This window comes from Formica exsecta, unplaced genomic scaffold, assembly GCF_003651465.1.
Source record: "Formica exsecta isolate Colony F162 unplaced genomic scaffold, ASM365146v1 scaffold201, whole genome shotgun sequence".
Taxonomy (NCBI): domain Eukaryota; kingdom Metazoa; phylum Arthropoda; class Insecta; order Hymenoptera; family Formicidae; genus Formica; species Formica exsecta.
The window spans coordinates 391,282-401,084 of NW_021849308.1; positions in this window are offsets into that span (position 1 = coordinate 391,282).

Consider the following 9,803-nt stretch of genomic DNA (forward strand, 5'->3'; position numbering starts at 1 on the left):
ATATATTTATATAATAAATAATAATAACTATCATCACATAAATCTTTATATGACGCAGGACTTTTATAACGCGGATTCGCATAACGCAATAAATCATCCTGTATAACATAATAGATAAATTTCATATTTTGTTAAAAATTATGTGTTTCTTCTGCATAAACTATTTTCGAATTTTGTATAATCCATAAGAATCATATAACGTAGAATCATATAATATGGAACTTACACACCCGTTATATGAGAATCTATACTATATTAATAATACGACAATATTGTGATACGGTAAAAAATACTATAGCAAGAATTTTGGCCGTACTAATCGATATCTAAACCGATTAGTAACTAAAGAGATAATATAATATACGCATACATTTATCTAACAACATCAAACAGAGTAATAAAAACAGGAAACTCTCCGCCAAGAACCGACAAGTAGTTACGATTATCGGAGTATTTTGCGTTCCTATCGCGCTCGTAGAGTATCATCGAAACCACGTTATGCGTTTTCAAAAGGTACGCAAAGAGAGTGAAATACGCGCGGCGCGCACACAAATACACATATACACAAACACGTGTGCGTACCTTCGCGCGCGTCAAGTTATGACATAACGACGTAATGCATGCGTTTAAAGGAGACCATCGGAGAGAGAGACGCGAGCCGTCTTATACGGGGGAAAGCACTGCTCACTTTCACCGTTCGCAGGCTTTTACATTGTAACACACGCGTGTGCACCACGCCGGCCTCCGTAGGTAGGTAGGTAGGTAGGTAGATAGGTAGATAGGTACACAACTCCGCGCGGCGTCTCTCTTTCGCGTCCCGCCGTTTAATATAATACCCAGACGAGCTCTCGCAACGCGAGGACCTGCATCGATCTTACGTAATTCCCGTCGGAAGACACTTTGTCCTCAAAGTTTTTCACAGCCGCGCAGCTCACACAGCTGAGAGCAGTGAGAACATTTCGTCTCTGTAAAAAATTTAACGCGAGGACAGCTATATATATATATATATATATCGTTGGATATTTTTTAGACATCTCTTTCTTTCATTAAAAGTCTTAGATATGTAGATGTTCATTAATATCGTCGTTAATTATTGTAGCATGGATATAGATGATTTGCATTAAAATTCATTATTATAAATATAAATATTATATAATATTATTATTTTTATTTAAAAACACTGTGATGTCAGGAAAATAATTGTATTTATTAATTGCATCTCTTTCCATTTCTCTAGATGAGTAATAATGTTGTTTTGATAATATGATTTATATGGGTTTATACACAATATATATAATATATTTCATATATTACATTATACTTTTTTTTTGTATACAATAAGAAACAACGACGGTATTAATTATTTGAATTAATCTTTATTTTAAGACATGTGCAATATAAGTACAAATCAAATATCATAGAAAACCTAATGACTTTCCTCAATAGTGATCGCAATAGCGGTCGGTCAGTCAGTCTTCTTCAATTAAGCCAGATATCGAAACATCTTGATAACGATGCTTCTGACTTGATGTTGGCAACATAATCGCCGGATTAGTCACACTCAATTCAACAAATAGACAAAAATAGAGCGAAGCAGATTTGCTTACGTGTAATTGTAAGATTTATTACTTCTCGCGCATGAATACTATTTCATTTATTATCTGGAAGTGTATACATAAGCGGCATATATTTGATATCATATTTTCTTGAACAATGTGATTTAAAACTATTACGCTTCCTTTCCAATCATATAAGATTCTTAATAAATGCAAATATTTAATCAAAAAAGTCTACAGGAATAACTAAAAATTATTTTTTTAATAGAACTAAATTATAAATTTTTATATATATCTTATAATCTGATTTAAGTTTTTAATATTCTAAAACATTTGTTCTTAAATATTAAAAAATTATGACAATTTTTTTTTCCAATAATGATAATTTTAGGAGAGAGAAAAAGAAAAGAGAAAGATCCAATTTCCTCTATATATTTTAATATAAAAATCTCAAATCTTTTCTTTAATTAAAAATTTTGATATCTGACACTTCAATTAGACTACATTTTAAATTTGAATGGTCTGATTATTTTTCTAAGCGCATGCTTTTGTGAATTTTTTTAAATTTCTTTCTATTCTCTTCTTTTCATTGGAGACCAAACGTTGAGTAAAAGTACGCGACCTAACGGTACGCTCCTTCATAAGGTATCGTGTATCCTCGGTGCGATACGTAAAGTAAGGCGGGCACTTTCGAATTGCATAACCGCGGCCCGCGCCTTCATTCGGTTATGTCAGAAGAAAGCTGCCGAGAGAGCCTGTCTGGGAAACGTAGGTATGGTTGTAGGTAGATAGGTATACATCACACGTACACACTTACACGCACGCTCTCCGCGCGCGTCTGCTTCTCTTTAAACATTATAAATAAACGCGCGCCAGTTTCTTAGCTGGCACTCAAACACCCTATTCATTGAAAGGGCACGGTTCTTCTCCTCCTCCTCCTCGCTTGAGTACAGTATATCCCAGGATTTGAATTGAACACAAATTATTAATATTATCAAATGCTTGAAAATAAATTTTTCTAGAGTATCGTAAATATTTTCTAAATTTGTAGTATGTTTTGCAAACAATTTTTTAAGCGTATATTATATCCATCTTTTAATTCATAAAAATGTTTAAGTGCTTGATCCATGAATTTTTATATTTATATTTTATTAATAATATTTTATTGTACGATTATATATAAACTTTTTGTAAATATTTACTACGTTTTATTGTGATTTTCGGCGATTTTATTATCGCGCTTTACTTTCATTAATTCTCCTTATATGAGGAACGATATTCATCGATTAATCATGTCTTCGTTGGATAAATAAATAAAACAAAATATCACATTCCTGCAAAATTCTATTCAAACATCAAAAGACAAAAACTTAGGTTTCAATATGAATCACGATTCTCGAAACAACCTATATATTGAAGTAGTGATGCTACAAAAAGAGGAGTCCCCTCTGAGCTCTAGGAATCTATGGGTACTTGTTTGTCCTAAACATACTAAACACTTAATCCTCTGGCGGTAAGAGTAAGAGGACACGCCGGCTTTCCTTTGAGCATACTTTTTCCCAAGGAACATTATATAAACGCAACGATACGATGTCAACGCCACGCGCTTCACCTGATTTACAATCGAATTTGCATTTTATTTCCAGCTTTTTCGCCTCCGTACGGACACATATTTTCTTTTTATTTTGACCAATGCTATTCCTTATAATATGTATAGGATACCTTTCCTTTTTCTTACCTTGTTCTCTCCTTATTCGATATTTCCGTCGTAAGTTTTTAAAAGAGGTCGGTGATATAAATTCACCGACCACCGCAACTGATCCCAAAGGTATTTTGTTATATTTAACGTAACAGCAAGTCCCATCATAGTCACATATATCATTGCCGGATGCAAAAGAATGCGACTTCGACCTTCAACGCCAGTATGGTGCAACGGAGAGTCATTTTTCAATGAAATCAAATTGAAATTAATCAAGATGAAAAATGATCTGACTCCTAAATAGGTGGTCAGGTAAGATTTACTCTTGGATCCTTGTCTAAATATTATCTCTAAAAAGTAGTTATCTTCAAATGTTATGTAAGTTGGCTTTAAATTTTCAGTAAAACATTCCTACATAGCGCTGCGCGAGGATTCCTTTATCTTAAATTTTACACAACGATTATTTGAACTATTATGTAATGAATAATTTTGTCTATCTTTATTTCTCAATTTCTTTTAAAAATATAGATGAATATTTTGTAAGTAGAATTCTATCTGTGATTTATTTTTTTATCTTAATTTATAGCAAGACATATTTTTTCACACAAGCATTTGTGAGTTAATATTTGAATAACTGATTTCCTTCATTCTTCTTTTACGAAATATATCATATACTTCTACATTAATAAATATGCGATCTCAGATCTTGACAATCTTATATTTCTATTTTAATTAAAGTAGACAATTTTACAGAATCTTGGTAATATTTGATGAGAGAGATCTCATCAAATATTCTAATAATTATTTTATTCGTAATAAAAAAATCTGTATCGATATATAAAATGCGTTAAATTAAACGCAAATAACGTGCTGCAAAATAGAAAAAACAGCATGCTATAGAGTAAAAAAACATCATGTTATACAAAATAGAAAAAAAAATACCATGTTACACGAAATGATGATTGATCGTAAAATTATAACGCAACGTACTATCTTTTACGTTAATTACTAAGTCATTTACGGGTTAACATGTGCACGTGCAACATGATAAAGGCGTGAAACTAGTAAAATGTTGCCTTATCACTAATAGCACGGTCGTAGAGTAATAGTGAGACGGCGTTTATGGCGCGCGACTATTCCTTATCGACGTTAGTTTTTTATCACTTGCTGCCGAAGTTAAATTTATCATTTAATGTCGAAGTTCTTAATCACGTTTTGTGTTAGAATGCAGTATTGTCTCGCTCGCTCTTTTCCAGCTTTTAGAGAAATATTGCGCAACGATGTTCAGTTGCAAAGCATTACATAAGCAAATTTTATCAGTGCAATTGAAACATAAAAATCTACACGTATGCTTAAACAATTAAATTAATTTTACTTTGACTTTAATATCAAACATAAAATTTTTTTTGTTGGACTTAGAAAGAATTATTCTAAAAAATCAGTTTCAATATACTCCGAAAATACTTCAAGTAATCTTTATGTATAAGTAATATCTTTAAGATACCATATATATTTAGTTCTTTTAACAAAAATCCATTTTTCTTATGAATATATGAAAAAATCGCTTTGTGTTATTGGCGTATTAATATAATCTGTAATTTTACATATCTTTGTTATATTTATAAAGAAAAGTGAAGTAACTTTAGCGTAATTATATATGTACAGACGTCCATAACTTTGCAATATTACATATGGAAATGTCTTAACCGTCGCATTGTTGCACAAATGCGTTACAATTTGCGGCTTATGTAAAATGCAATTATATGCATGACGAAGCAACCGTAAAATACCGCACATTTTTAGAAAGCGCTTAAAGTCATTGCATGTGCAGTATCTATGCCGATATTGTCCACGTTATAAGTAGGAGGTCATTGTAGAGATAGCGTAAAAGCAACATTGTGAATCTTATCGTTGCCGTTAAATTTGTGAACTATAATTTGCATAAAGTAGAACGGCCGTGAATTCTGCACATGTAACTTATAAAACTAAACGATAGCTTATTTCTATTCGTTTATCGACCAATTTCATTTTCTTCTTCTTTATTTTTTCAATTCTGTCTCTGCCCAAGTATCCTTGCAACAAAGTATCCTTGAACTCTCTCGCATATGTTGCTCGCTTACATGTAGGTTGAAGTGCGTCCAGAATATTCAATTTCATTTCAACTTATTTTTCAGAGATTCGAAATACGTAATTACGTACAGTTTTCACAGATATATAAATACCTATATATCATATAATTAAAAAATAAATATTATTATTAAAATGTGCACTGAATTTTAAAAATGTATTGTTTAATATATCTATGGATAAATTTTTGCGAAAAGTTTACGCATTTAGATGTATATCTTTGAAATTCAGTTTATTTATATCATCCTACTCTTCGACGATAGATAAAAATTGTTTCTTAACGTAGTAAAAATGCTTTTCCTCGATTCATCGGTTTTTCTTTCTAACACGGGATATCCCTTGTTGACGACCATATGAAAATGATTATTTTATGACAACGAAACGTATTGTTTCACGATCGTACCGGCTGCAAGATCACGCGCAGCTTGATTACGAGAACATTGGCAGCGCGATAGTCTATAGGTGCGTGCATTATGCGTGGCCATGTATGAGCGTGCTCACGATTGTCACGAAAATAGGTCGTCGAGCTGCTACGGCTGAGATTGTGTATGCACGTATATGTGTGCATGCGAGGGGAAAAAGAAAGAATCATACTGTTTGCTTTCCTTCTCTTCAACCGGGCCAGATATTTGGTTGGTTTACTCGCTCGTGGACGTTTTAATGACTGCCCTAGAAATTTTTCGTCTGCTCAACCACACAGTTTAAAAAACGAGCTTATACTACTTAATCTTTATAATCATCGCGCGTGAATCATCTAGATATGATATATAGAATGAACAGGTTTATCTAATTCATCAATCAACTACCCAATGCAAGTCGATTTAATCTCGAAGGTATTTACAGTTTTTGGAAGAAATCCAATGTGTGGGAAAGATATGATATTTTTGCTTCAAAATTACAATCATTTGTGATAAAACATAATTTCAACATAATTCTCTCTCTCTCTCTCTCTCTCTCTCTCTCTCTATTCTATAGTCCTTATATTCTATAATCTTCAAAAATTTAATATCTTTTTTGCATGAAATAAAATCTTTCAATATATTGAAGAGTTGTTTGCACATTTTATGATAAAGTTTTTACTCCAGACAATCATAATAGAAAATGGTCATATCTTCATTATTTATAATATATAATTGAAAAAATATAGTGAATTTATCAATTACATAATATAATTCAATTAATATTTTATGTACATTTATTATTATACATAAAATACAATAAATACAACGATTTTATACAGATATAAGAGAAAATCTTTTTGTAGAAAGAAAAAAAAAACATAATTCGAAATAGAAGCGATTCGAGGAAGCGTTTCCTCTCTCTAAATTGACATTTAACTTTTACCACATTCCCAAATTAACAATTAAGTAAACGTGATTCGTGTAAGCCGCCGCCCTCGCGTTCGTTAAAAGCGACGAACGTAACAATAAAATTACGTGAGACTATCGTACGTTTAAAGTGGGTCAGAATGCTGACTGGACCGATGTCGAAAAGAATCGTGAACGAAATGGGTCAGCGCCGGAAACGATGTCGAAACGAATCGCGCGTCTAGCCGCGCTTTCTTCGCGACCTTCCTCCCTGTCTATAAATACACGTACGTGCGTGCCTTTTATACACGCAACAGAAGCAGACACGCGGGTGCGTGCGAGCTTTACGGGCGTGAAGCGTTTCTACAACTACGGCCCGGAAAAATAGGTCGGCGACAAACATGATACATAGTTACGTACTTTCGAGAGACTGCTGTGTGGTACTCGCAAACCTCCGCGCCGTGAAGAAACCACATTCTGTATAAAATTTAGAGGACATTTCATAAGTTTATTTCAAAACGTTCGCGGACAGTTTGTTAAAATTAGCGCTTCTATTGAAATGAATAGAATCATTTATTTATTAGTCTCATTAATTAGTAATATTTTAATGCTATCTTTTATGAAGTTCCGCTGTTACTTACTGATGAAAGGTATTTATTTTATAATGATAAATGAATTTATGGAAATCAATCAATAAATAATTTAAAATTATTATTATTCAATACATAATATAGCGAGCTTATAGGATTTATATTAAAACAAAAGTGCAAGACATACAGAAATATCTTGTACTAAAAGTTTTATAAGAATTATACTTCTGTGTGATGCTTATATTTTTATCAAGCCATATTTGTATTGTTCACATGAGTTCCTTTATTTTACCGCATCGGATAAACGCAAAGAAATGTTGTAGTACGTTCCGCGAATAAGCTTAGCAGCATCCACAGAGATATAAATATAGAAATATCTCTGGCTACTTAGAAAGTCGTTAACGCTGTCGTTGCCTTATAAAGTTCCACGATTTTTAACGACGGGGAGCGATATTGTTTCACCCGTGATACGCAACAAATATCGTTACACAACGCTCGGGTGATATTATTAGTGACCCGTCTGGATGATTGCTCGGCAGCTGCCTCTGCCAAACGGTCAAACGGTCTAGGCGCTTTCTTCCCGACCTTCCTCATCTATAAATAAGCATGCAAGCTTACGCGTTTATGCAATTGTACGAGAAATAGGTCAGGCTAACGAGAGCGCGATCTTGTTTCGTTTTTTTTTTTCTCTTAATCGCATACATTCCCATTTTCCCATTTTTTGGTGAAGACTAGCACGTTTCATGGGTAGCGTTAAACCGGATTTCCTGTACGGGCGCAAAAACAATTTTAAGCTCGTTTGATTAGATATCAGGGATTTACGTTCCGCCTATCTTTTCGAATATTATTGACATTTGTTTTTTTTTTTTTTTTTTTTTTTTTAAGTTTATTTCAAAACGTTCGCGGACAGTTTGTTAAAATTAGCGCTTCTATTGAAATGAATAGAATCATTTATTTATTAGTCTCATTAATTAGTAATATTTTAATGCTATCTTTTATGAAGTTCCGCTGTTACTTACTGATGAAAGGTATTTATTTTATAATGATAAATGAATTTATGGAAATCAATCAATAAATAATTTAAAATTATTATTATTCAATACATAATATAGCGAGCTTATAGGATTTATATTAAAACAAAAGTGCAAGACATACAGAAATATCTTGTACTAAAAGTTTTATAAGAATTATACTTCTGTGTGATGCTTATATTTTTATCAAGCCATATTTGTATTGTTCACATGAGTTCCTTTATTTTACCGCATCGGATAAACGCAAAGAAATGTTGTAGTACGTTCCGCGAATAAGCTTAGCAGCATCCACAGAGATATAAATATAGAAATATCTCTGGCTACTTAGAAAGTCGTTAACGCTGTCGTTGCCTTATAAAGTTCCACGATTTTTAACGACGGGGAGCGATATTGTTTCACCCGTGATACGCAACAAATATCGTTACACAACGCTCGGGTGATATTATTAGTGACCCGTCTGGATGATTGCTCGGCAGCTGCCTCTGCCAAACGGTCAAACGGTCTAGGCGCTTTCTTCCCGACCTTCCTCATCTATAAATAAGCATGCAAGCTTACGCGTTTATGCAATTGTACGAGAAATAGGTCAGGCTAACGAGAGCGCGATCTTGTTTCGTTTTTTTTTTTTCTCTTAATTGCATACATTTCCATTTTCCCATTTTTTGGTGAAGACTAGCACGTTTCATGGGTAGCGTTAAACCGGATTTCCTGTACGGGCGCAAAAACAATTTTAAGCTCGTTTGATTAGATATCAGGGATTTACGTTCCGCCTATCTTTTCGAATATTATTGACATTTGTTTTTTTTTTTTTTTTTTTTTTTTTTTTTTTTGTTTTTTTTTTTTTCTTTTTTTTTTTTTTAAATACTGTAATAAACTACTAATCGCGCCTCAACAAGTTTCTCAACTACACAACGCTCGGGTGATATTATTAGTGACCCGTCTGGATGATTGCTCGGCAGCTGCCTCTGCCAAACGGTCAAACGGTCTAGGCGCTTTCTTCCCGACCTTCCTCATCTATAAATAAGCATGCAAGCTTACGCGTTTATGCAATTGTACGAGAAATAGGTCAGGCTAACGAGAGCGCGATCTTGTTTCGTTTTTTTTTTTTCTCTTAATTGCATACATTTCCATTTTCCCATTTTTTGGTGAAGACTAGCACGTTTCATGGGTAGCGTTAAACCGGATTTCCTGTACGGGCGCAAAAACAATTTTAAGCTCGTTTGATTAGATATCAGGGATTTACGTTCCGCCTATCTTTTCGAATATTATTGACATTTGTTTTTTTTTTTTTTGTTTTTTTTTTTATACGATTTTTATGTTTGCTCTATTTCTGTCTAAAAGAGAGATTCATTTATAATTATTCAAGTCGGCAACAAATTGTAAAATATTGATAATGATTATACAATATATATTGCTAGAACGTGAAATAAAAAAATAGATCGACGAATACCTACGGATGTCGCGATAGAATTGGGATCGCGGCGTGCTTTCTTCTT